A 23,571-nucleotide genomic window follows, 5' to 3' on the forward strand; every position below is an offset into this window, starting at 1 on the left:
GGTCCGTCCGCTTCACTTCGGACAAACCATTCCAGTGAGTATTTGTAAATGACAGAACTAATGTTTCAACTATAGAAACATAGATTTAAAGATGAACATATGATTGTGTACAAATGGATTTATTGTTGTGTTTGTGTAAATGTCACTCATTAAACAGATCGCTGTACAAATGTAACCTGCATCTAAATTATTAAATGTTTCAAACTGCTGACGGTGTCATTAATCAGCAATGGCATGTCATGACTCGTCTAAATATACACTATATATACCACTTTTAATTGGCACATTATCTGTACACATGATACGTAGAGGTTGAGATGTAACGATTACCGGTATAACCATAAACCGTGGTAAAATTGCAAACGGTTAGTATTACTGTTTAAATTCTAATTATCATGATAACCGTGTGATTATTGCACTTTTCTGGAGAAACACCTATGTAAGATCTACTTTTATGTCAAATATTTGAGTATAGTTTTAATTATTACAATTTTAATTTTATATACCTAATATTTGGAACCAGTATTCACTTTTAAAGTCTTTGAGAAGGTTCATTAAGCATCTGTGTGTTATTTATGCATAAATTATGTATATTTTTTGTGTTTTCTGGCCTTTTGTTTTTAGAGTAGGTTAAAGTAAAAAAATTATAGACAGATGATATAAATGAAGTTGTGCTGAGAAAAAACAGATCCCAACATGGGTATAGTAACATTTATTTATATAGTATATAAAGGCAAATCAAAAGACTGAAAAACGGACAAAATAGGCTCAGACCACTAAGGGTTAATATTTGAATGTTTCCTGCACAGAGGTACATTGTGCCAATTATTTTATTTGTTTGTTTTTTTTCCAAATACAACTTGGTTAAATTCTCTGATTGTGTGCATAAGTACTTTTGAAAATTTTGAGCACATTTTCAACAATACTGCGATAATAATGATAACCGTGATATTACATTTTCATGTCATTACATCCCTAGTAAGAGTGTGTATTGGTAAGAATCTGGCGATACCACACAAATCACAATACTAGGATCACGATACAGCACATCACAATATATCATAATACTGTTAAAAAGGCAAAATATTTTGTTTCTTTTTTTTAAATGATTATTTCCTTGAAGAATTACACCAGAAATCTGCACAAATACTAAACACATTTTTATTTGATCCCAACAGGATCTAATATATCACAAAATGTTCCTGTGTTCAAACTGAAATTCTGTTTTGCAGACATTACAGTTTCAGATCCTGTTCAGATGTTCATATTCTATTAGTTCAGAACTAACATCAGAACTTTAATTTAGTTCAGTCCCAACAAAGGAACTAAGATTATTTAATAGAAGAGTGTTAAGTAAGAATAAATATAGTATAAACCTAAAAGAAGAAAAAAAATGAACCTCCACAATATCTGCATTTGAATAAATATCTAAAAATATCCATACAGTACTTTTAATATCGATACAGTATTGTTGAAATGAAATATTGCGATATATTGCAGAACCAGTATTTTCTTCCAGCCATAACCAAGAGCTTTGGTAAAAACAGCCAACACACACACAGAGGAGTGGGACTTGAATCTGCCTTTTATTGTGTCGTATTTCCACAAACATAGTGACAGACGTTGGATTTGCGTATTTGAGCAGAACTAGGCGCAGGTGTCCGCCGAGGCATATGTTGGGTTCTCGGGTTCCTCCGTCCTTTGTTCACTTTCTGCGACGGCTGGCCGCTCCCTTTTTGCTACTGCAGGACGCGAAAGAGCGAAAACAGAGGTCAGAGGTCAAGTCTGAGGGAAGCATCAAGACTGGAGCAATGAATATTAAATAAATAAATAAATAAATAATAAATAAATAAAACTTTCAAAAATAAAAAATGAATAAAAAAATAAAAAACAAAATGAAATAAATAAATAGACTGGAGCAATGAATGTAAATAAATAAATAAAGACGGCGTTATTTCAAACATGTAAAACAACAAAGACACATATATTTATGCAATTTCTCCAGTATGTTCAAACAGGAGTGGGCTGGAACAGTAGCGGATTGAATCTGAACCCAAACAGAAGACGGACCGAACCGGACCAGGACCAGTAAAACCAACAGGCCTTTTCTGAACCTGCATGTGAGGTTCTGTCCGGGTCCAGGTGGACTCATGTGGTTTCAGATGTGCATGTACAGGTGGTTCTGACTGGAACTGGACTTACTGTTTCTGCAGCTCGTCGATGCGGTTCCGGAGAGAGATGACCTTAAAGAACAGAAACAGGTAGAGGTGTGTATCAGCAAGAATCTGGAGATACGATCCAAATCACAATACCATATATCACGATATGTCCATGATACTGTTAAAAAGGCAATTTTTTTGCTTTGTTTCTTTTTTTTTTTTTTTTTTTTTTTTTTAAGATTATTTCCTGGAAGAATTGAATTACACCAGAAATATGTACAAATACTAAACACATTTGTAGTTTTATTTATTTATTTTTTTTTATTCTCTTTTTATTGAAAGAATTCAGATTTTTTTTTCACACATTGAAAAAACACGAAATACACAAACTATACACATCCAGAGAGTGAGGGTAAAAAACACAAACAAAAACATTTACAGCAGATCATCATGGTACTGGCGTACGGGATCTCAAAGGAAGGAATCAATGTATAAATAAAGATAATAAAAACATAAAAACATATTTCCTTCAGAGGATTTTGGGTTCATATTCATACTTTCATCTCACCCATCCTTCCCAGTGTTGCACAAAAAAATCCATCTTCACATTACAGTAAAGTTTATTCTTTCCATCCTACAAATTCCCATGGTTATGTCTATCCAATTTTTATTGTCAGTTCTTGTGTCCATCCGTCGTTAGTTATTGCCTTTTTTCCAGCAGCTAGTAATCTATGCTGAATAAGTATCTGTTTATTTTTTGACCTCTGGAGAAATGTATCCCAAATACATGGTTTTGAAATACTAAACACATTTTTATTTGATCACAACAGGGATCTAATGGTATATCACAAAATTTTCTAATTCTCCTCGTTTCCAGAGGAACTACCATCTGCCTCTCAGACGGTTAAAAAGTACTTTTCGGATGATCCAAATAACCATTATTTAATAAAAAAACAGTGTTAAATAATAAATAAGATAGAAACAATAAGAAAAACAAAAATGAAAATCTGCCATATCTGCATTTGAATAAATACCTAAAAATATCCATACAGTACTTTTTTAATATCGGTACAGTATTGTGATATGAAATATTGCGATATATTCTAGAACTGGTATTTTCTAACAGCCTAATAAACAGGTTGGTGTGAGCTGCAGCTGTGGACGTTCACCTACAGATACTCGGGTCCACCAGAGTCCAACACCTGCTGAATGTACTTTAATATAAGGATCTGCTCTGTTTCAACACAGGCTGAGGTTCATGGGCTTTTGTTCCAGGGTTTCAATACTGAGGACAAACAGGACGAGCACTGAGGAATTATGGGAATATAAACACTGTGGTTTGTAGTTTTTTTTATTGTGTTAATATTCATTCAGTCATTCAGCGCAGGACTGATGGACAAGTCCTGAACTCCCAGAAAATCCTGATGAATGGGTTTGTTTTCTCAGTGAAAAGGAGAAAGGCCTGTTTGCTGTGTGGGTCAAGGTCAAAGGTCACACTCACCTCATACTTCTACCTGTTCACTGTGTGGGTCAAGGTCACACCTCACCTCATACTTCTGCTGTTTCACTGTGTGGTCAAAGGTCAAAGGTCGCTCTCACCTCATACTTCTGCCTGTTGACTGTATGGGTCAAAGGGCACACTCACCTCGTACTTCTGCTTGTTCACTGTGTGGGTCAAAGGTCCAAGGTCACACTCACCTGTACTCTGCCTGTTCACTGTGTGGGTCAAAGGTCGCTCCCTCACCTCATACTTCTGCCTGTTCACTGTGTGGGTCAAAGGGTCACCACTCACCTCGTACTTCTGCCTGTTCACTGTGTTGGTCAAAGGTCAAAGGTCACACTCACCTTGTACTTCCTGCCTGTTCACTGTGTGGTCAAAGGTCACACTCACCTCATACTTCTGCCTGTTCACTGTGTGGGTCACGGTCAAAGGTCGCTCTCACCTCATACTTCTGCCTGTTCACTGTGTGGGTCAAAGGTCACTTTCACCTTGTACTCTGCCTGTTCACTGTGTGGGTCAAAGGTCAAAGTTGGTGCTCACCTCGTACTTCTGCCTGTTCAGTGTGTGGGTCAAAGGTCACACTCACCTTCACTGGGTGGTCAAAGGTCAAAGGTGTGTCCTCACCTCCTACTTACACCTGTTCACTGTGTGGGTCAAGGTCAAAGGTCACACTCACCTCTTATCTGCTGCCTGTTCACCTGTGTTGGTCAAAGGTCTCTCTCACCTCTTACTTCTGCCTGTTGACTGTGGGTTCAAGGTCAAAGGTCACACTCACCTTGTACTTCTGCCTGTTGACTGTATGGGTCAAAGGTCAAAGGTGGTGCTCACCTTGTACTTCTGTCTGTTTAGTGTGTGGGTCCAAAGGTTCAAAGGTTGCTCTCATCTCATACTTCTGCCTGTTGACTGTGTGGGTCAAAGGTCACATTCACCTCGTACATCTGCCTGTTCACTGTGTGGGTCAAAGGTCCACATTCACCTCGTACATCTGCCTGTTCACTGCATGGGTCAAGGTCAAAGGTTACACTCACCTCGTACTTCTGCCTGTTCACTGTGGGTCAAAGGTCAAGGGTCACACTCACCTCGTACTTCTGCCTGTTTTACTGTGTTGGTCAAAGGCTGTGCTCACCTCATACTTCTGCCTCTTGAACTTCTCCAGGTGGGTCGTATTTAATGGCCTCCAGGTGTGCAGCCACTCCCACAGCTCTTTGGCCTTTTCCCTGAAAAACCCCAGGAGACAAACCCAGATGTTAGAACGGTCCTTTAATGGAGGTCTGAACACGACAGGTTCAGTGTCCGTTTATGATCACATCAACTAACAAGGACGGAATAATCTGAACTGGAACATATGAAGACACTGTTGGAACGCTCACAGCCTTTTGTGGATTTTCGCAAAACTCTGTCATGAACGTGTCGACACCTTGTGATTCATCAGAGGAACCCTTAGTGTCTTTGTCTGAGTTCATACTGTTAGAACGTCGAAGGAACGTGGTGACAACACTCTGCACTTTTACAGACGTTTGTTCTTCAGAAAGTTTGTTGTGGATCCACGGTTCTGTTCTTCCAACAGTGTCCACAACAACAGCACGGACTGGGACTCCCAATCTGATATAAAAGTACTGTATCTTATAACAGTACTGCATTATAAAAATACTGTGATATAAAAGTACTGTGATATAAAAGTACTGTGTCATAAAGGGACTGTGATATAAAAAGTACTGTATGATATAAAAGTACTCTGTGATATAAAGTACTGTACGATATAAAAAGTATTGTTTGTTATAAAAGTACTGGTATGATTAAGGAACTGTTTGTTAAAAAAGTACTGTCTGATATAAAAGTACTGCATTATAAAAGTACTGGGATTATAAAAATACTGTGATATGAAAGGACTGTATGTTATAAAAGTACCTGCATTATAAAGTACGTGATATAAAGTAATGTGTTATAAAGGTCTGTGATATTAAAGTACTGTATCACATGAAAGTACTGTGTTTAAAAGTACTGCATTTTAAAAGTACTGCATTATAAAGCTCTGTGTTATACAAGTACTGTGTTATAAAAGTACTGTATTCTAAAAGTACTGCATTATTAAAGTACTGTGATATAAAAGTACTCTGTGTTATAAAAGTACTGCATTATAAAAGTACTGTGCTATAAAAGTACTTGCGTTCTAGAAGTAGTGTTCTAAAAGTACTGCATATAAAAGTACTGCATTGTAAAAGTACTGTGATATAAAAGTACTGTGTGTTCTAAAGTACTCCATTATAAAAAGTACTCTGTGTTATTAAAGTACTGCGTGTATCCTATATTCAGATGTGTACTCCGTTACGTCATTTTGTCTTCACTGAAGTTCTCGATGTTCAAAGGTTTGCACTATAAAAGTACTGTATTCTAAAAGTACTGCGTGTATCCTATGTTCGATGTGTACTCCATTACTTCAGTTTGTCTTCGCTGAAGTTCTCGATGTTCAGAGGTTTGCATCTCTCTGCCAGAACCTTCTTCTTCTTCTCTCTCTCCGTCTGCTTCTTCCCTCTCTTTCCTTCCACCTGCGGCAGAAGGGGGAGTGGTTACCGCGTAACAGTGGGAGGAGCCCGCTTCTGATCGGGCCGGCCTCTGATTGGCTCCTACCCTCTGCAGGTGGCTGCTGTAACCCGAGCCCATGTTGCTCAGTGCGATCTTCTTCTTGGCTTCGTCGTCGGCCTTCCTCTGGGCGTCGGCACTCCTCCTTCCTCATCCTCTCCGCCTGTGAAGACACTCAGACCTCAGACGGAACCGGGTCTACAGGTTCTACAGGTTCTATGGGTTCTGCAGGTTCTACAGGTTCTACAGATTCTACAGGTTCTGAAGGTTCTACAGGTTCTATTGATTCTACAGTTTCTACTGGTTCTACAGGTTTTACAGGTTCTGAAGGTTCTACAGGTTCTGCAGGTTCTACAGGTTCTACTGGTTCTACAGGTTTAACAGGTTCTACTGGTTCTACAGGTTCTTCAGGTTCTCCAAACCCAGACACAGGTTCTACAGCTTCTGCAGGTTCTACAGGTTCTACAATCCCAAACACAGGTTCTACGGGTTCTGCAGGTTCTCCAGGTTCTGCAGGCTATACAGGTTCTGTAGGTTATACAGGTTCTGCAGGTTCTACTGGTTCTCCAAACCCTGGTGTCAGTACCTCCCTCCGGTTCTGCCGCTCCTTATCCTTCTCAGCTCGGATCCGCTGCTGCTCAGCACGTTCAGCACGACGCTTCTCCTGAAAAACACAAACCAAGACCAGAATAAGGAACCAGAGGAACTAAGAGTAACCATAGGAACCGGAGGAACCACAGGAACCAGAGGAACCAGAGGAAGGCTCTTGTGGTTCCTCTGGTTCCTCCTCCATGGTCCACCTCCTGCTTCAGAACGTGTCACTAATCCCTTAAATCTTACGATTCGGTCTTTGATGGCGATCAGCTCCTCCTCCTCTTTTTTGTCCGACACTCAAAGTGAGCGTCGATCAGCGACTGCAGCTCCACCAGGTCTTTGTTCTGACGTTCTTTTGGATGTCCTGCAAAAAGTCCCACAGCAGATTCACACTTAATTTAACCCTGGAGAACCCGACCCACTGAAAACTAGAAATAAATTCAGTTTTTTGGAATTGAAATGTTTTTTTTTAGCCCTTTTAACATAATCCAGACAAAATTTTTTACCACATCATTTTGTTTACGATGTGTTTTTGTTTCACATTCAATCCGTTGGGTGTTTACAGTGTTAGCTTTAGATACAAAATTTACATTTGAATATTTAGAAAATATGGAACATTTCGCAGGTTTTACTTTTTACATCAGACTTTTTACAGCCTTTTTATTTCCCTTGAATGGCAACATCATTTCAGTATTTTTTCAATTTTCAGCCGAATAACAATATAAATATTCTTCATAGATAGATAGTACAAAAGCGATCACAAAACATGAATCAAAGTTGAAAAACAGAACTGTGAATTTGTGTGAAGTGTTTGGACAGATAATACAACAGGAGGAGGAAGGAGATCACACTTACATCAAAGTCCACTTTCTCTCCATCTGGGAGTCTTTGGAGCGGTGGGTCTGTTGAAAAGACACAAATCAGAAGCAGTTATATATGTAAAATGCATAAACCAGACCATTACAGGGGTTTGAAATTATGGACCAATCACAATCCATCCCTTGGCCCCTCCCCATTACCCTTACCCCTCCATTTTGCATGTTCACGTGAAGGGGTAGGGGTGTCCCGATTCTCGATGAGTCGGAGGGGAGGGCCAAGGTGTAGGGCCAAGGGGGAGTGGCCAAGGAGTAGGAGTAAAGGGGAGGGCCAACATGGGAGGGGTAAAGGGGGAGGGCCAAGGGGCAGAGGTAAGGGGGAAGGGGGAGGGGTCAAGTGGTAAGGGGGGAAGGGAAGGGAAAAGGGGGAGGGGCCAAGGAGTAGGAGTAAAGGGGATGGCCAACATGTGAGGGGTAAAGGGGAGGGCCAAGGGGTAGAGGTGAAGGGGGAAAGGGGGAGGGCCAAGGGGAAGGGCCAATGTGGAAGGGTAAGGGGGAGGGCCAAGGGGAAGGAGTAAGGGGGAGGGCAAGGGGAAGGGCAACAGGAGGGGGGAGGGCCAAGAAGTGAATTGGGATTGGACCATTATGTGTAAAAAACAAAAATGATGCAAGTGATACATGTTTTGCATCATAAACCAGCACTAAAACAAAGGCTACGACAGCAGGTCTGAACGCACAGTTTGGATTTTTGGGTGAAATCTGATTTTTTTTGTGTTGGTTCATATTCTACATTAAATGCAACTTCGTCATTTGTCGCATTTCAATGATGTAAAGATCGGATGAATGCCGATCCGACGTTCAGACTTAACTCACATCGGAAAATATCAGATCTGGATCAGATTTAGGACCACATATGAAAGCGGTCAGGGTCGGACTTAGGACCACATATGAAAGTAGTCTGGGTCAGATTTAGGACCACATATGAAAGTTGTCTGGGTCAGATTTAGGACCACATATGAAAGTAGTCTGGGTCAGATTTAGGACCACATATGAAAGTTGTCTGGGTCAGATTTAGGACCACATATGAAAGTAGTCCAGGTCAGATTTAGAACCACATATGAAAGTGGTCCAGGTCAGATTTAGGACCACATATGAAAGTGGTCTGGGTCAGATTAGTGCTGTTCAAACTGTCTGTATCAGATCAGATCCAGGTCACATATGGGTTATAGATGGGTTTTGGGTCACATGACTTCAGCCTCAGCGTGACTTGAATTCACTTTTTTTTTTTTTTGTTTTTTATGAACTTTTTTTGTATTTACTTGAACTTTTATTTTTTTGCACTCACTTGAAATTTTTTTTTTTTTGCACTCACTTGAACTTTTTTTTTTGTACTCACTTGAACTTTTTTTTTTGTACTCACTTGAACTTGGGCTTCTCCTCTGTTGTTTTTTCAGCATCAGAAACGGAAACAGACCGAGGCGGTGAAAAGAGAAGAAACACAGTCAGAGACATGAAGATGCAAACACAGGACAGTGACAGAGCAGGTGGTTAATATGGGGGGGGGGGGGTCCACCAAGTCCGTTCACACCTCGGTCGAACCATCTGATGTGAGTCCATCCAAGTTTGAACAACCACATGTTAACCTGAGTGTTTCTACAGTACTATGGGAAGTTTAAAGGGTTAGGGTCAAAGGTCAAAGGTGGGACTGGGCCTTCAGGTGCATCAGACTACAGTGTTAAACCATAAAGACCCAAACACCCACTGGTGTCCTTCCACACATACTCTGTTCATACTCCGTTCCCTATGTGTTCTGTGTCTGAGGTTCTACTGTGGACTCTAGACATCCTCTGGGGGTAAATAAATGCCTTGGTTCCCAGTTTTCATCCGTTACTGTGGTGATGAAGTCACGCTGCAGGCTCAGTTCAGGAATATTCAACAGGCTCATCTGCTGGAGTCTGATTGGTTAACAGCTAGCCAATGAAAGCCTGGCTTTTCACTATCCTTTACCCTGAGCACAAGTAGAAGAACTGCTCTATGGACCCCCTCCACTGCTCTATGCCCCCCCACTGCTCTATGGACCTCCTCCACTGCTCTATGCCCCCCCCCCACTGCTCTATGGACCCCCTTCCCTGCTCTATGCCCCCCCCCCCCACTGCTCTATGGACCCCCTTCCTGCTCTATGCCCCCCACTGCTCTATGGACCCCCCTCCATTGCTCTATGCCCCCCCCCACACACACACACACACTGCTCAATGCACCCCCCTCCACTGCTCTATGGACCCCTACTGCTCTATGCCCCCCTCCACTACTCTATGCCCCCCCCCCCCCCCACTGCTCTATGACCCCCCTTTCCTGCTCTATGCCCCCCCCACTGCTCTATCGACCCCCCTTACCTGCTCTATGCCCCCCCAACTGCTCTATGACCCCCTCCATTGCTCTATGCCCCCCCCCACACACACACACACTGCTCAATGCCCCCCCCTCCACTGCTCTATGGAACCCTACTGCTCTATGCCCCCACTCCACTACTCTATGCCCCCCCCCCCCCCACTGCTCTATGGACCCCTTTCCTGCTCTATGCCCCCCCACTGCTCTATCGACCCCCTTACCTGCTCTATGCCCCCCCAACTGCTCTATGGACCCCCTCCATTGCTCTATGCCCCCCCCACACACACACACACACACACTGCTCAATGCCCCCCCTCCACTGCTCTATGGACCCTACTGCTCTATGCCCCCCCCTCCACTACTCTATGCCCCCCCCCCCCACACACACACACACACTCTGCTCTATGGACCCCCTCAAATACAAATACAGTTCTTCATCTTTTCATGGTCATCAGATATGACCATATGACGTTCAGAGGCTCCGAAGTTACCGTGGAAACACTGTTGTCTTCTTGGGCACACTGGGTTTATGTCCAGTTCATGACAGATTGGACTGAAAAGACACTGTTTATTCAGTTTGATCTGTTTCTGACAGGAAGAACCATCAACTGTAATCTGAGCTCTAATGAACATCTACAGGATCAGAGAATTGAACATAGAAAAATATATGATTTTAACTGGAAAAAACACAAAACACAGAGGATAATATTAGAGTGAATGATGGTAAATCACTTAAAAAAAGTTCAATATAGAAAAAAAAACCTCTTTGGGACCTGTCCCTGAAGTATCTCTGGGTCTTTATGGGTTAACATCCGTTTGTTTTTTTCACAACGTTAATGTGTTTGTGCATTAGTGTGTGCATCAATCCAACCGAACCAGAGCCGTTTACATAGAAGGACCATTAGAACCACAGCAGAAGAGGACGGTTTCATGTCCTGCACATGTGGAAATGCACACGTTTAACACCAACCCAGTGTGGATTTATTACTGTTAGGAGGATTGTCAGGGTCACGTACTGTAGTTTCAACTGAAGCCAATGAGTACAACTGTGATTAGCTTGGACACTTTTTTTACCCTCACAGATGCAAAAAAAAAAAAGAAAGAAAATGCAAAACTACCATCTTGATCTCCCTCGTCCACTGGAAAGGACACATTCATGCAAAAAAAACACAAAGAAGAAGCACAGATGAGCGGTGGGCGTGGCCGACGTTCAGCCGCATCAGCTGACTGGCAGAGGCTTAAAGCAACAGAGTTCAAAGGTCAAAGCACGCAGATAGATGATGGTTAAAGGAAGAACCGAAGTGCACGTACCTTCCTCTTCATAGGCCTCTGCATGCAGCGAAGCGTCCCGAAGCAAGAGCAGAACAGAGAACATTAGTGACGGAACCTGTTCCATCAGCTGATCAAACCACATGTTCCATTAGAGGAGGTCCAGAGCGGTAGAGAAAACTGAGTTACAGCACCTACATACACTAACGGTCCAAAAAATGACAGACCAAATATGGTTCTGGAGGGACTAATAGTTCCAAACACTGAGTCTGAACCAAGGTTATTATTAGGGCCGTGTATCAGCAAGAATCTGGCGATACGATACGAATCACAAAACTAGGATCACAATACGATATATCACAATATATCATGATACTGTTGAAAAGGCAATTTTTGTTTTGTTTGTTTCTTTTTTTTTAAATGATTATTTCCTGGAAGAATTGAATTACACCAGAAATCTGCACAAATACTAAACACATTTTTATTTGATCCCAACAGGATCTAATGCTTTATCACAAAATGTTCCTGTGTTCAAACTGAAATTCAGTTTTACAGACATTACAGTTTAAGATCCTGTTCAAATGTTCATATTCTATTAGTTCAGAACTAACATCAGAACAGTATTTTAGTTCAATCCCAACAAAGGAACTAACATTATTTAATAAAAGAGTGTTAAATGAGAATAAATAAAATATAAACCTAAAAGAAAAAGAAAAATGAACCTCCATAATATCTGCATTTCAATAAATACCTAAAATGATCAATACAGTACTTTTAAATATAAATACAGTAGTGTGAATGAAATATCGTAATATATTGCAGAACCGATATTTTCTAACACCCCCAGTACAGTTAGTCCAAATGTGGTTCTGTGGGTTGGATTGGAGTTGTTCCGTTGAACCTGGTGGTGTTGGGTTCAGTTTGTCAGCTGAGGTCATGTGATCATTAGTATCATTTAATATGGATCCAAAACGGGTCCACTTTGACACTTATCTGATCCTATTTGTCATTTATTATCATTTCCTAAAGGTTTTCCTGCTTTAACCCACTCACTGCTGTCTGTCCAACAGAAGACAGGACAGACACTTTTTGTTTGGAACTATTGAGGCTCACATGAACCACCTGATCACCGTAGCAACGACATCAAAGCAACTCTCTGTTTCTCTCTACGGCACTGGGGGTGTTTCTATTTTCATTGGTCAGATTCAGATTTAAGGGGCGGAGCCAGCAGATTCCACATGCTTTAACAGAGACACTGTGACCCTTGTGTTTGGGAAAGTGTCTTCTGTAAAATGAGACACATGCATAGGACACGGTCTGGTCCAATAGGAAGAAATATGAAGATGGTGTGAAATGATACGATGTCATACAGAAGTATATGATGTCATACAGAAGTGTACGATGTCATACAGAAGTGTACGATGTCATTCAGTACAGTAGAATAGAATATGATCAGGTGGGATAAGATATAGTCTGGTACGGTCCAGGATGATAGAGTAGAATCAAATACAGTGCAATATAATACAATAATTTATACCAGGTCTGTCAAACTCATGTTAGTTCAGTTCCACATTCAGTCTAATCTGATCTAAAATGGGCCGGACCAGTTAAAATAATATAAATAATGAGATATGAACTTCTAAATAACGTCAACACCAAAGTTTTCCTGATGTTTTTGAGTGAAAAAAGTAAAATTCCGTAATGAAAATGTTTACATCTACGAACTGTACTTGAACATAACATGAACAAATAGGAACAACCTGAAAATTCTTAAGAGAAATAAGTGCAATGTTAACAGTATTATGCCTCAGTTTATCATTTATACATATGCGTCATAGTTTACAGATCTACAAATACACAAAATATTTAATAAAAGGCAGAATATTGGTAAAATTCTACATACGTCTCTAAAGAAATTTCATATTGTTCATATTTGTTCAGGTTATTCACATTTTTTGTAAAAGGACAGTCTGTAAATATAAACATTTTTGTGTAATTTTACTTTTTTTTTTACACTAAAAAAAAGACAAAAATTTGTGTTTTTCATTATTTATAGGTCGTTATGATTGTATTTTACTGGTTCTGACCCACTTCAGATTGAATTGACCTAAAATGATTTTCACATCCTTAATTGCTAATATCTTCAGTGTAATTTTTGCATTTCAAAAATTCATCCCAGAGGCCAGATCGGACCCTTTGGTGGGCCGGATTTGGCCCCCAGGCTGCATGTTTGACACCTGTGCTTCAGGAGAAGGGAATTTAAGAAAAGCAACCCAATACAACCCAATTAAATATTATTAATGGAACATTAAGTCATTCTGTAAACTGCACAATAATAGTATTAATCTGAACCTATAGATGGCAACATTGGTTTGTGATATGGATGTGGTAATTAAACAAATATTTGCGTATTTTGCCAATTTAATTGCATGTATTGCACTGGTGGATGAATAAATTGATATGTTTTTTTGATGCTTAAAGTGAGTTGAAGCAGCAGTGGTTAGTACAGTTGAATATTATGGGATGGAATACACTGTGTTCCTGTTGGTTACTGTTCATAGACTGTGCCCAGCCTTTACAGACCAGTCCAGTTCCTGCAAATGGAGTCCCACACAGACCTGAATGTAGCCGCCCAAGCATTGGATGTGAACTTTGAAAGGATCCTTTAAACCAAGTTTGACTTCATTTATAAGATGAATGTGACTGAGATGACAGTAAGTGCTTTAACTACAGAAACAGAAATACAGTCAGTAAAATTATGAAATGCAAGTGTTTCCTTTAAATCTAATAATAGAAGTAATGATGATAATAATAATTTGTATTAATATTTTAATGATATTTCTTTAAATCCAGTCTTTTTGAATACAGACTCTCTTCCCAGTCCCAGAACACGTTTGGTGAATCACTGAACCCGTTTACATGACTGTAAAAATCTGATAACTGGGAGTAATCCGATTACTGCCATAGTCAGATGTGATGCATTTACAGCCACTTCATAAATACGATCATGGAAAAACCCTGGTTTACATGTTTCAGTCCATTATTGGATATCTTTCAGAGTACGTACGTATGCGTTATGATGTAGACGTCCACTTCCTGTCCTTTTCCAAACCTGCGGTCTTATCTGGGACATTCTAAAGGATGTCAAACAGATGGAGGATGTGGACACTTTTCATTTATTGTACCGTTAAATCTGTTTCCTCTTCACTCCAGAGGTCAGTCTTTGCCGACTTTTCGCCACTCCGTGCCATGTTTGTTTACATTTTTCTTTAGACTCACGGTGTCATGGTATAACTTCCATTTATACAGATTTTTTTTTTTTTTAGACATGCAGATTTAAAAAACTAAATAAATCCGATGAACCGGTTTACATGTGTGAAGACATCAGAGTATTGGGGACAAATCTAGGTGTTAATCTGATTTCTCCTAATCAGATTACTGCTGTTATTGGATAAAGATGATCAGATTATCATGTTTAGATGATCAATAATCTGATTACTCCATAAATCAGATACTGGTGTGAGTGTAAACAGGCTCAGTGGGGCTCATCTGGTCTGAGTTTAGTGCAGTTCAGGTACTGCTCTGCCCCCTAGTGGTCAAACCTGTGTGTGTGCAGGTGAAGTAAAGCCTGTGTGTGCTGCAGCTCCATCTGTGTGGAGGAGACTACATGTGTCCCTCTAAACCCCTGACTGGGTTCAGGTCTGATGTGGTCTGGGTTCAGAGTACTTCATGTCCTGCAGGAGGATGCCACGTACCTTCCTCCCGCTGCACCGGCACAGGCTCAGGTTCTGGTTCTGGTTGTGGTTCTGGTTCTGGTTCTGGCTCTCCCTGGGCCTCCGCCTCAGGGGCTACTTCTACTTCTACTAGCTCCTCCTGGGCTACGGTACCCAGCATGCACCAAACCGACCGCCCCGCGTGGCCGGGGAGGGGGGGGGGGGTGTCGCAGAGGCCGTTAATGAAGACCACAGACAGACAGAGCCATTAGAGACCAGTACAGACCAGTACAGACCAGAAGGACTAAAGAGAACTTTAGTGACACAGAAAATGATGGACTGATGGAGGATGAGCTGAAAGAGAGAGAAACAGTGAGGAGGACACAAACGGGTCATGTGACCTCATTCATATCAACAGGACGGAAACTACCTGAAGACCAGACCAGTGTGGACCAGTATAGATTACATCCACTGGGGGTCCCAGGTGACAGAACAGTGTGGACCCTGGTTTAGTATAGACCACATCCAGTGCAGGTCTCAGTTTTCAGATTTATCTACAGTATTTGGAGGGTTTCATGGACAGAGTTTATATTCATGACTGTCACTGTTTGAACTGTGTTATACAAGTTTAATGTGGAAGATGAAGTCACACACTCTAATAACCCCTGACCTTGACCCATTATGGGTCCTAACCCTGACCTTGACCCTAACCCTGACCCTGACACATTATGGGTCCTAACCCTGATCCTGACCCATTATGGGTCCTAACCCTAACCCTGACCCTGACCCATTATGGGTCCTAACCCTGACCCTAACCCTGACCCTGACCCATTATGGGTCCTAACCCTGACCCTAACCCTGACCCTGACCCATTATGGGTCCTAACCCTGACCCTAACCCTGACCTTTAAACTGTTAACGAACTAGTTAAAGGTGCTGGAGACTTTCGTGACCAGTTTTCCATCAAATCTGTCAAACCTCAGTCATATCCTCAGTATCATAAATCTGTAAGTCTTTATGTCATTACTCACCTGAATGTCTTCCTCATGATGAGCAGTTTCTTAGTTCCATCCACCAGAAACAAACCGTGTGTTTACAAACAGAGCTGGAAAGGAACTCGGGCATCTGAGGAATTTTGTCGCAACGTGCATTGTGGGAAACACTGGTTCAGTCCGCTGTCTGACAGCGGCAGCTGGAACAGACACGAGATGGAAACAGTAGGAGCTTCCTTCCCTCTCTGCATATTCCTCCAGTCGTTTCTGCGTTTCAGCCGTTTATACGTTGTGTTTGTTTCATCCATATAATACCATATGGCTGCGCTGCCACTGCCGCTGTCAGGCGGCTGCGTGAGACTTCACTTCCCACAATGCACGTCGCGATGAAATTCCTCAGGTGCCCAAGTTCCTTCCCGACTCTGTTTGTAAACACATGGTTTGTTTCTGGTAGATGGCACTAAGAAACTGTTCACCGTAATGCAAGAGATTCAGGTGAGTAATGACAGAAAGACAGATGAACAGATTCATGATACTGAGGATGTGACTGAGGATGGACAGATTTGATGAAAAATTGGTCACGAAAGTCTCCCGCACCTTTAAACTCTTAACCTACCAGTGAACCTATTAACCTGGGGGAGGGGTACCCACTGACAGACCCCAGGGAGAACATCCAGACTAAACCCTAAAGGCCCTTGAACTGAACCCAGTGCAGCAGATTAGGAACCACTGCAAATGTTCTGTAGAGTTTGGAACCCTGAGTAATTAATGAACACTGTAATTAATGAACAATGCCTCTCTGCAAACTCTGCGTTTGCTTCCGTAGTTCATTGTGTTTTGTAGTTTTTTGTGGATGCTGGTCTTTTGTAGTTTTTATGGATGCTGGTCTTCAGCTCAGGTAGTTTGCTCACCTGTACAGATGGTGGATGTTCCTTACGGTTCCTCTGTACAGGTTCGATATAAATGAGGTCCGTGACAGCGTAAATATGTCACATGCCAAGAAAACAAATGCAGAGCTTCGATGCTCTGGGACATTTTTTTCTTAACCATGTGATTTTTGAAACATCACTCAGCCAAAAAAAGTCACCCTTAAAAGAGGAGTATTTGACAATGGTTGGAGGTTGGGCTGCTAAGAACCGGTCCTAAAGCCATTGTAATGCATCTGTACGTTCAGAACCGACTCATCCGAACACACTGGACCGTGACTCCGACTCCAGGGTCAAACTAATCATGTGTAGACATTAGCTCAGTCACAGCCACAACTCTACATTAGTACAGAGACGAACGTCTGCAGCCAGTCACTGAGGTGGGCGTTACCTTCCTCTGCTTCATGTGATTGGACCAAAAAAACAAACACACACATCAAATACAACAGTAAAAACCAGGCTGTGAACATGTGGAACTGTAACTTCTGGAGCCGTCAGCTCAGTAAACACTGGTACAGATATCACCAACTTTCACAAACAGTAGGTCACAAATGAAAAACGGAATACTCTAGAGTCCGTTTAAAGGTACAGTGTGTAACTGCCATACCCACAGTGGCAACAAATACAGGAAGTAATATAAAGACAGTATGAGTTCTCTGTTCTGGTGTTTCGTTTACCTAACAGCACGCGCTTTGGGACAAAAAACCTTGGCTGTATCTGTAGTGATTTTGGAATACTTTTGCCGCGTTTCCACTATGTGGCACCGGCTCGACTCGACTCAGCCTTTTTGTGTTTCCATTACGAAAAAGGACCTGGAATCTGGTACCCGGTACTAGTTTTTTGGTATCACCTCCGCCAAGGTTCCAGGACTGGGGACCAGATACTAATGCTGCGTTCCAGGCTCATTTTTGAGCCCGTAGGTCATGACTTCAAACCACGACTCACGACTTTGTAGGGTTCCAGGCAAGTCACGTCCAAACTGCCTGAGTGCAAGGAATTGTAGTAGCTAGATGTAAACAAACCAACATAGTGGACCGTATGTTATGTTCATTTATAGTCATTTCTATCGCTAAAGGTGTTTGTTCTTTGCTTATTTGAGGGAAACAGAGGTGGAAAAATGGTACATAAGGCAAGAGAAGCTGTTCTACCTTTGATGTTATTTGTATATTTGGATTCATATTTGGTATTAATTTATCCTTGCACTCATTGGACTGAAACACTAGAGCAGCTGCTGATTATGCAGAACATTTGCAGATAAATAATATCAGAGTAATACCTTGTTTCAATAAACAATCTGCATAAACACCACAGCCACAGGGGGGGGGCACCATTGCTACGTGACGTCAGAGCTCAGAACTGGGAGAACATGGATCTAGTACGAGTTCATGGGTGGGAAGTCACAGGTTTGACTGACATTCCAGAGCATTTTCACTGGTAGAAGGTTGGAAAAACACCAGTTACGGGTGGACTGGAACACAGCATAAAATGTGACGTGTAAATACTGCAGACCACTGATTGGTCAGAGTTGTCTTTGTGACCCGCCCTTTTACAAAAAACAGATGTGGAAGCTTACAGTAAATATGTTGGTAGGGTAATCCACATGATGACAGTCCAAAAAACTACACCATTCAGTCAGGAGATTCAGTCTTTGGTGGATGATGTAAAAATTCAGCATGAGTTTGATGAGACAACACACAATGAGTGAGTTTATCAGCATCTCTCTGAGCAGATGACACAGAAGTAACCCACCACATCACTATGATGATCAGGTACTGTAAAGCTGGCAGTATCCTGTAATGGAAACGGTCTGAAATAGCACCTGGTACCAGAGTCGAGTCGAGTCGAGTCGGTTCCATGTAGTGCAAACGCAGCATTTGTTCCCATAACTGGCCCAAATGGAGCACCTCAACTACTCTGTCATCACTTCCATCAAGTGACGATGTAAGTGTAAAAAATAAAAACATTCATGAACTGAACGTGAACAGATTTCAGACATTATTTGTCACGTGGATGTCATAAAAGAACATGGTTTTGTTTTTTGTAGTTCAACTGTTTTTGGTGATGAGATGATTGTGGTCGTTCATTTTGCTCTCATTAAAACGGTCGAAATAAAATCTCTAATGTTAATGTCCTTTTAGGGATTCGGTGTCTATTCTTTTGTCAAGTGTTTTTTTAAGAATGATTCCAGAGGGTGAGGTAGAAGCAGGGGTAGAGGTCAGGGTCGAGGTAGAACCAGGGGAAGGGGTCAGGGTAGGGGTCAGGGTAGGGGTGGAGGTAGAAGCAGGGGTAGGGGTCAGGGTAGGGGTCAGGGTTGAGGTCGAGGTAGGGGTCAGGGTGGGGGTGGGGGTGGAGGTAGAAGCAGGGGAAGGGGTCAGGGTAGGGGTCAGGGTCGAGGGAGAACCAGGGGTAGCGGTCAAGGTAGGGGTCAAGGTAGGAGTAGAGGTAGGGGTCGAGTGCAGCACAGTTATATACCTGGGGATGCGGTCCATAACTAATGTAACTAATGCTGGTGTAAAACGAAAGTGAAACTTTACATACTTTCAATGTCCAACTCCCAGGTTCTATTTCTCTGTTATTCAGCGAGCGAGTGTGTGTGTGTGAGAGAGAGTGAGAGAGGAGAGAGAGAGAGAGAGAGAGAGAGAGAGAGAGAGAGAGAGAGAGAGAGCGAGAGCTAGTGTAAGTGTTTTAGAACTACCGTAGTTCATAGAAACCAAACAACGTTCGTCTTATCAGTGTCTTTCACTGGGACCTGATGTGATCCCAAACTGGACTGTAATGATGGCGGAGGGTCTGCAGTCTCTTCCTTCCAGGTTCACATCATATTTCTTTTTTTTTTTTCTTTTTAATCTTATATCAGCTGCTATGGACTCTATGCACAGCCTCACTACTTCCTGAACTTCAGGTGGTTCCTTTATTTCCTGTCTTTCATTATTGGACACAATGATTAATCCAGGTGTGTGTGCTAGTTCTTGTTGTGACTACTGATTAATTCGACACACCTGGATTAATCAGTGTGTCCAGTAATGAAAGACAGGAAATAAAGGACCCACCTGAAGTTCAGGAAGTAGTGGGACTGTGCATAGAGTCCATTTCATATTTCTGGGTCAATGTGCACTCCTTTAATATGTCCGTGTGGAACTTGTGCGAATTTAAAGTTCTGCATCGAACGATGTCTTTCGTTCCTTTTTCTTTTTCTCATCATTCTGTGCCGTTTGGGTACAGCTGTGTACCAAACTGAACAGGTGTGTACCGAAAAGGTTCAGTTCAGTATGTGGACTGTTACAGGCCTAATATTTAAACAGGTTTTTCTAGTTTAATGTAATGGAATAGTTTTTTTTGACTGATTGAGCGCTATTTTATTCAATTATAATCAATAATTAGATTCATTATCGGAAAGAACTCTATAAAAATCTTACACACTGTACCTTTAAAGAGATGCAAATATTTCATCTTAAATCAATCATCTCAGTCGATTACAGATAAATATAGTGAAGTTTTAGGAAAGTGCAATGAAAATACAGGATGTGGGAAAACACTAGACAGATTTATGTGTTTTTATGTCTAAGAACAAAGGTTGGATGTTTGGGACTTACCTTCAATCTGTTCCCTGCAGAACACACAGACATAAAAAAATCAATAATCAGACTTACAGTGGCTTTGAATGCAGCTCAACGGGGCGTTCACTTACACGTCCTCAGTGTCCGACATGACGGCAGGAGACTGAAAAACCTGTGGAAAGACCACACACACACACACACACACACACACACACACACACACACACACACACACACACACACGTCAGTCACACACTAACTCTGTCCTCTTCACTTGGGTCTTTTCATCTTTAGTCCTGCCTTCATGTGTTCTGGGAATTATGGTAAATACCAGTTACAAACTTAAAAACTGTACATGAACGCCTCATCACATCGTATTTTCCACTGGAGAACTGGGAAAATGACCTTTGACCTTTCCAGTAACAGAGCAATAAGAGGTTCATTGTACGTAAATAATGGTTTTATTCATGTTCTGCGGCTGTTACCTGATGATTTTACACATGTATCATTTACACAATTTACAAAAACAAACAAACAAACAAACAAAATACAAAGTGTTGTATCCGATGAATGAACTCATCCAAAACAGTTCTACTCTGGTATCAGGTCACCATAAAATGTGTTTCAGACATTTTCCATGTTGCTACAACAAACTAAACCACTTGTTTACCCACCTGCTTTACCACCTATCTGCACCACATTATATTCCTGGACAGTTCAATGTATAGATGTGTTTTCCACTACAGTTATAGAGGTCTGTTGAGGACGAGAGAGAGGGAAAAGAAAGGAGAAGCGAACTGAACTCCTGAATTGGTGAGTTGTATTGCTGTTGCCGTTAGCCTATTGCTATTGTCCGTTGTATTTCACAGTGCACTGCTCTGATTGCTGCTGCTATATGATGACTAATGTGTCTATATGTCTGTAAAATGCATGGACTTGGTGTATTTAACTGTGCCACAGTCACTAGTTAGCGCTTAGTGTGAGTAGACGCTAGTTAGCGCTTAGCGATAGTGGACGCTAGTTAGCGCTTAGCAATAGCAGATGCCAGTTAGCACTTAGCGTTAGTGGACACTAGTTAGCACTTGGCATTAGTGGACGCTAGTTAGCGTTTAGCGTTAGTGGATGCGAGTTAGTGCTAGGTGTTAGCGGACGTTAGTTAGCGCTTAGCGTTAGCGGACCCTAGTTAACGCTTGGTGTTTGTGCTAGCTTCATAGCTGGTAGCGTTAGCATGCTAAACCGGAAGTGCTATCCACTAAACCAGAGGTACTCTTCACAATAAAACCTGTTTAATGTTTACTACGGACAGAAGTGACCATGCATTGGGAATATTAATTAAGTTCTGTATATTTAAAGGGAAATTCTGCACTTTTGATTCCTTTGGAGAATGAATTTGATGTCAGGACTGGATACAGCTGTAGATTTGTGATTTATTTGTGATTTATCTGAATATGTTTGGTTTGATTAACCTTATCAAAGAGTGAATGTAATTAAAGTCGGCTTTGCGAATCGATTCAGAATCAATTCATTAATTAAAAAACATCCTGCATCAATTCAAACTTGATTCACAACAGACGAATGAACTGAAAGAATCTAGTTGGTTAAAAGAATCGAACTTCCATCACTAAATTTACAACCAAATGTGTGTAAATCCAAACTAATGCTGTTGATTAGAAAATGTAATTCTTCAGTTGTATCATTAAAGCCACACTTTCCTTTAGGTTTATTGACACAATTACTTTGGATTTATTAGTAAGTTATTTTTGCAATTAACTGCAACATCCATTTACATTTAAATGACCATATTTCGTGGAATGAGTTACATAACATTTTTAACAAAATCCAACAAATTCCAATGTTTTCTTTCTTAGAATGAAGCTGTGTAGCACACAAAATGAAGAAACTGGATGTAAGGGCAGTCAAAAGACAAAAGCACAGCAGGAGCTAACAGCAGCGGGGAGGAGTTTCCTGACAGGGAAAACTCTGGGCAGAGTTAACCCACTGTGGGCGGGGTTAACCCACTGTGGGCAGAGTTTACCCACTGTGGGCAGAGTTAACCCACTGTGGGCAGGGACGCTGTTAATGACCGTCTGAGCTTCTGGGATTCTTCGAGTCTCCAGGGGCACAAGTATAGAATTAAGCGGGTAACCCCACACTGTAAAAAAATCTGTAATTGAACAGAATTTTCACTGTTTATTTAACAGATTTTTCCTGTATTTTTAAGATACAAGAAAATATCAATGAAATGACAAAATAGACTGTGATTTACATGTCAATGTAAAATAACATGAAAAATACAGTTAAAACACAATTACTAATGTATCGTAATTTCACAAATATTTCTTTCTAGTCATGAGATTAAACTGTACAAGTTTAATACTGTAAAAAAATAAATAAATAAAACGAGATAAAATTACTGACAATTAACCGTGAAATAAGTATTTGTTCTGTAAGTTTAACAAGACTTGTTTGTTAATTGACAAATATCTTGTGTAATTACGGGAGGTTTCACAACAAAAATGTTGAATAAATGTGTTTTTGTGAATGTATAACATGTATAAGCACTGATAAACTGTCCAAATACAGTTTTTATCAGTGGATTGTACAACTTAGTCTCATTGAAAATTATTTATATATATATTTATAGGTACTTTGATTGTTTCAATATATGTAAATATTCTTTATTAACATTAAAAAGTCAAAAAAATATGCAAAATCTCATGTAAAGTTAGGGCAAAAAACTGTATTTTGCTTATGGAAAATTACCATATTTTTATGAGATGATTATTTTCTGTTATTTTACAGTATTTTTTTGGCACCCCTGCTGCCGGAATATTACCGTTTTTTTATGGATGATTTGCTGATATGTATGATTTGAATGTAACTGTTTGCGTTTCTGTGTCTTTATGAAACACTTCATATCACGGTTACTGTGACCAAAATTATCACAGTTACCATTATTATCGCGATATTGTTGCAATTGTGCTCAAAATGTTCAAAAAGTACCAATACACACACTGAAATAATTTAACCAAGAAAAAAAAAATAGATAAAAAAATAAAAATAAAATAATCGGCACAA

At 40.8% G+C, this 23,571-nt stretch overlaps 1 pseudogene; it reads right to left on the bottom strand.

The window, feature by feature from the left end:
• Positions 1–1,663: 1,663 nt before the first annotated feature.
• The window catches only part of LOC115413051 (troponin T, fast skeletal muscle isoforms-like), a 34,434-nt pseudogene continuing 12,526 nt past the window's right edge, over positions 1,664–23,571 (bottom strand).

The sequence above is a fragment of the Sphaeramia orbicularis genome, chromosome 3 (genome assembly GCF_902148855.1).
Source record: "Sphaeramia orbicularis chromosome 3, fSphaOr1.1, whole genome shotgun sequence".
Taxonomy (NCBI): domain Eukaryota; kingdom Metazoa; phylum Chordata; class Actinopteri; order Kurtiformes; family Apogonidae; genus Sphaeramia; species Sphaeramia orbicularis.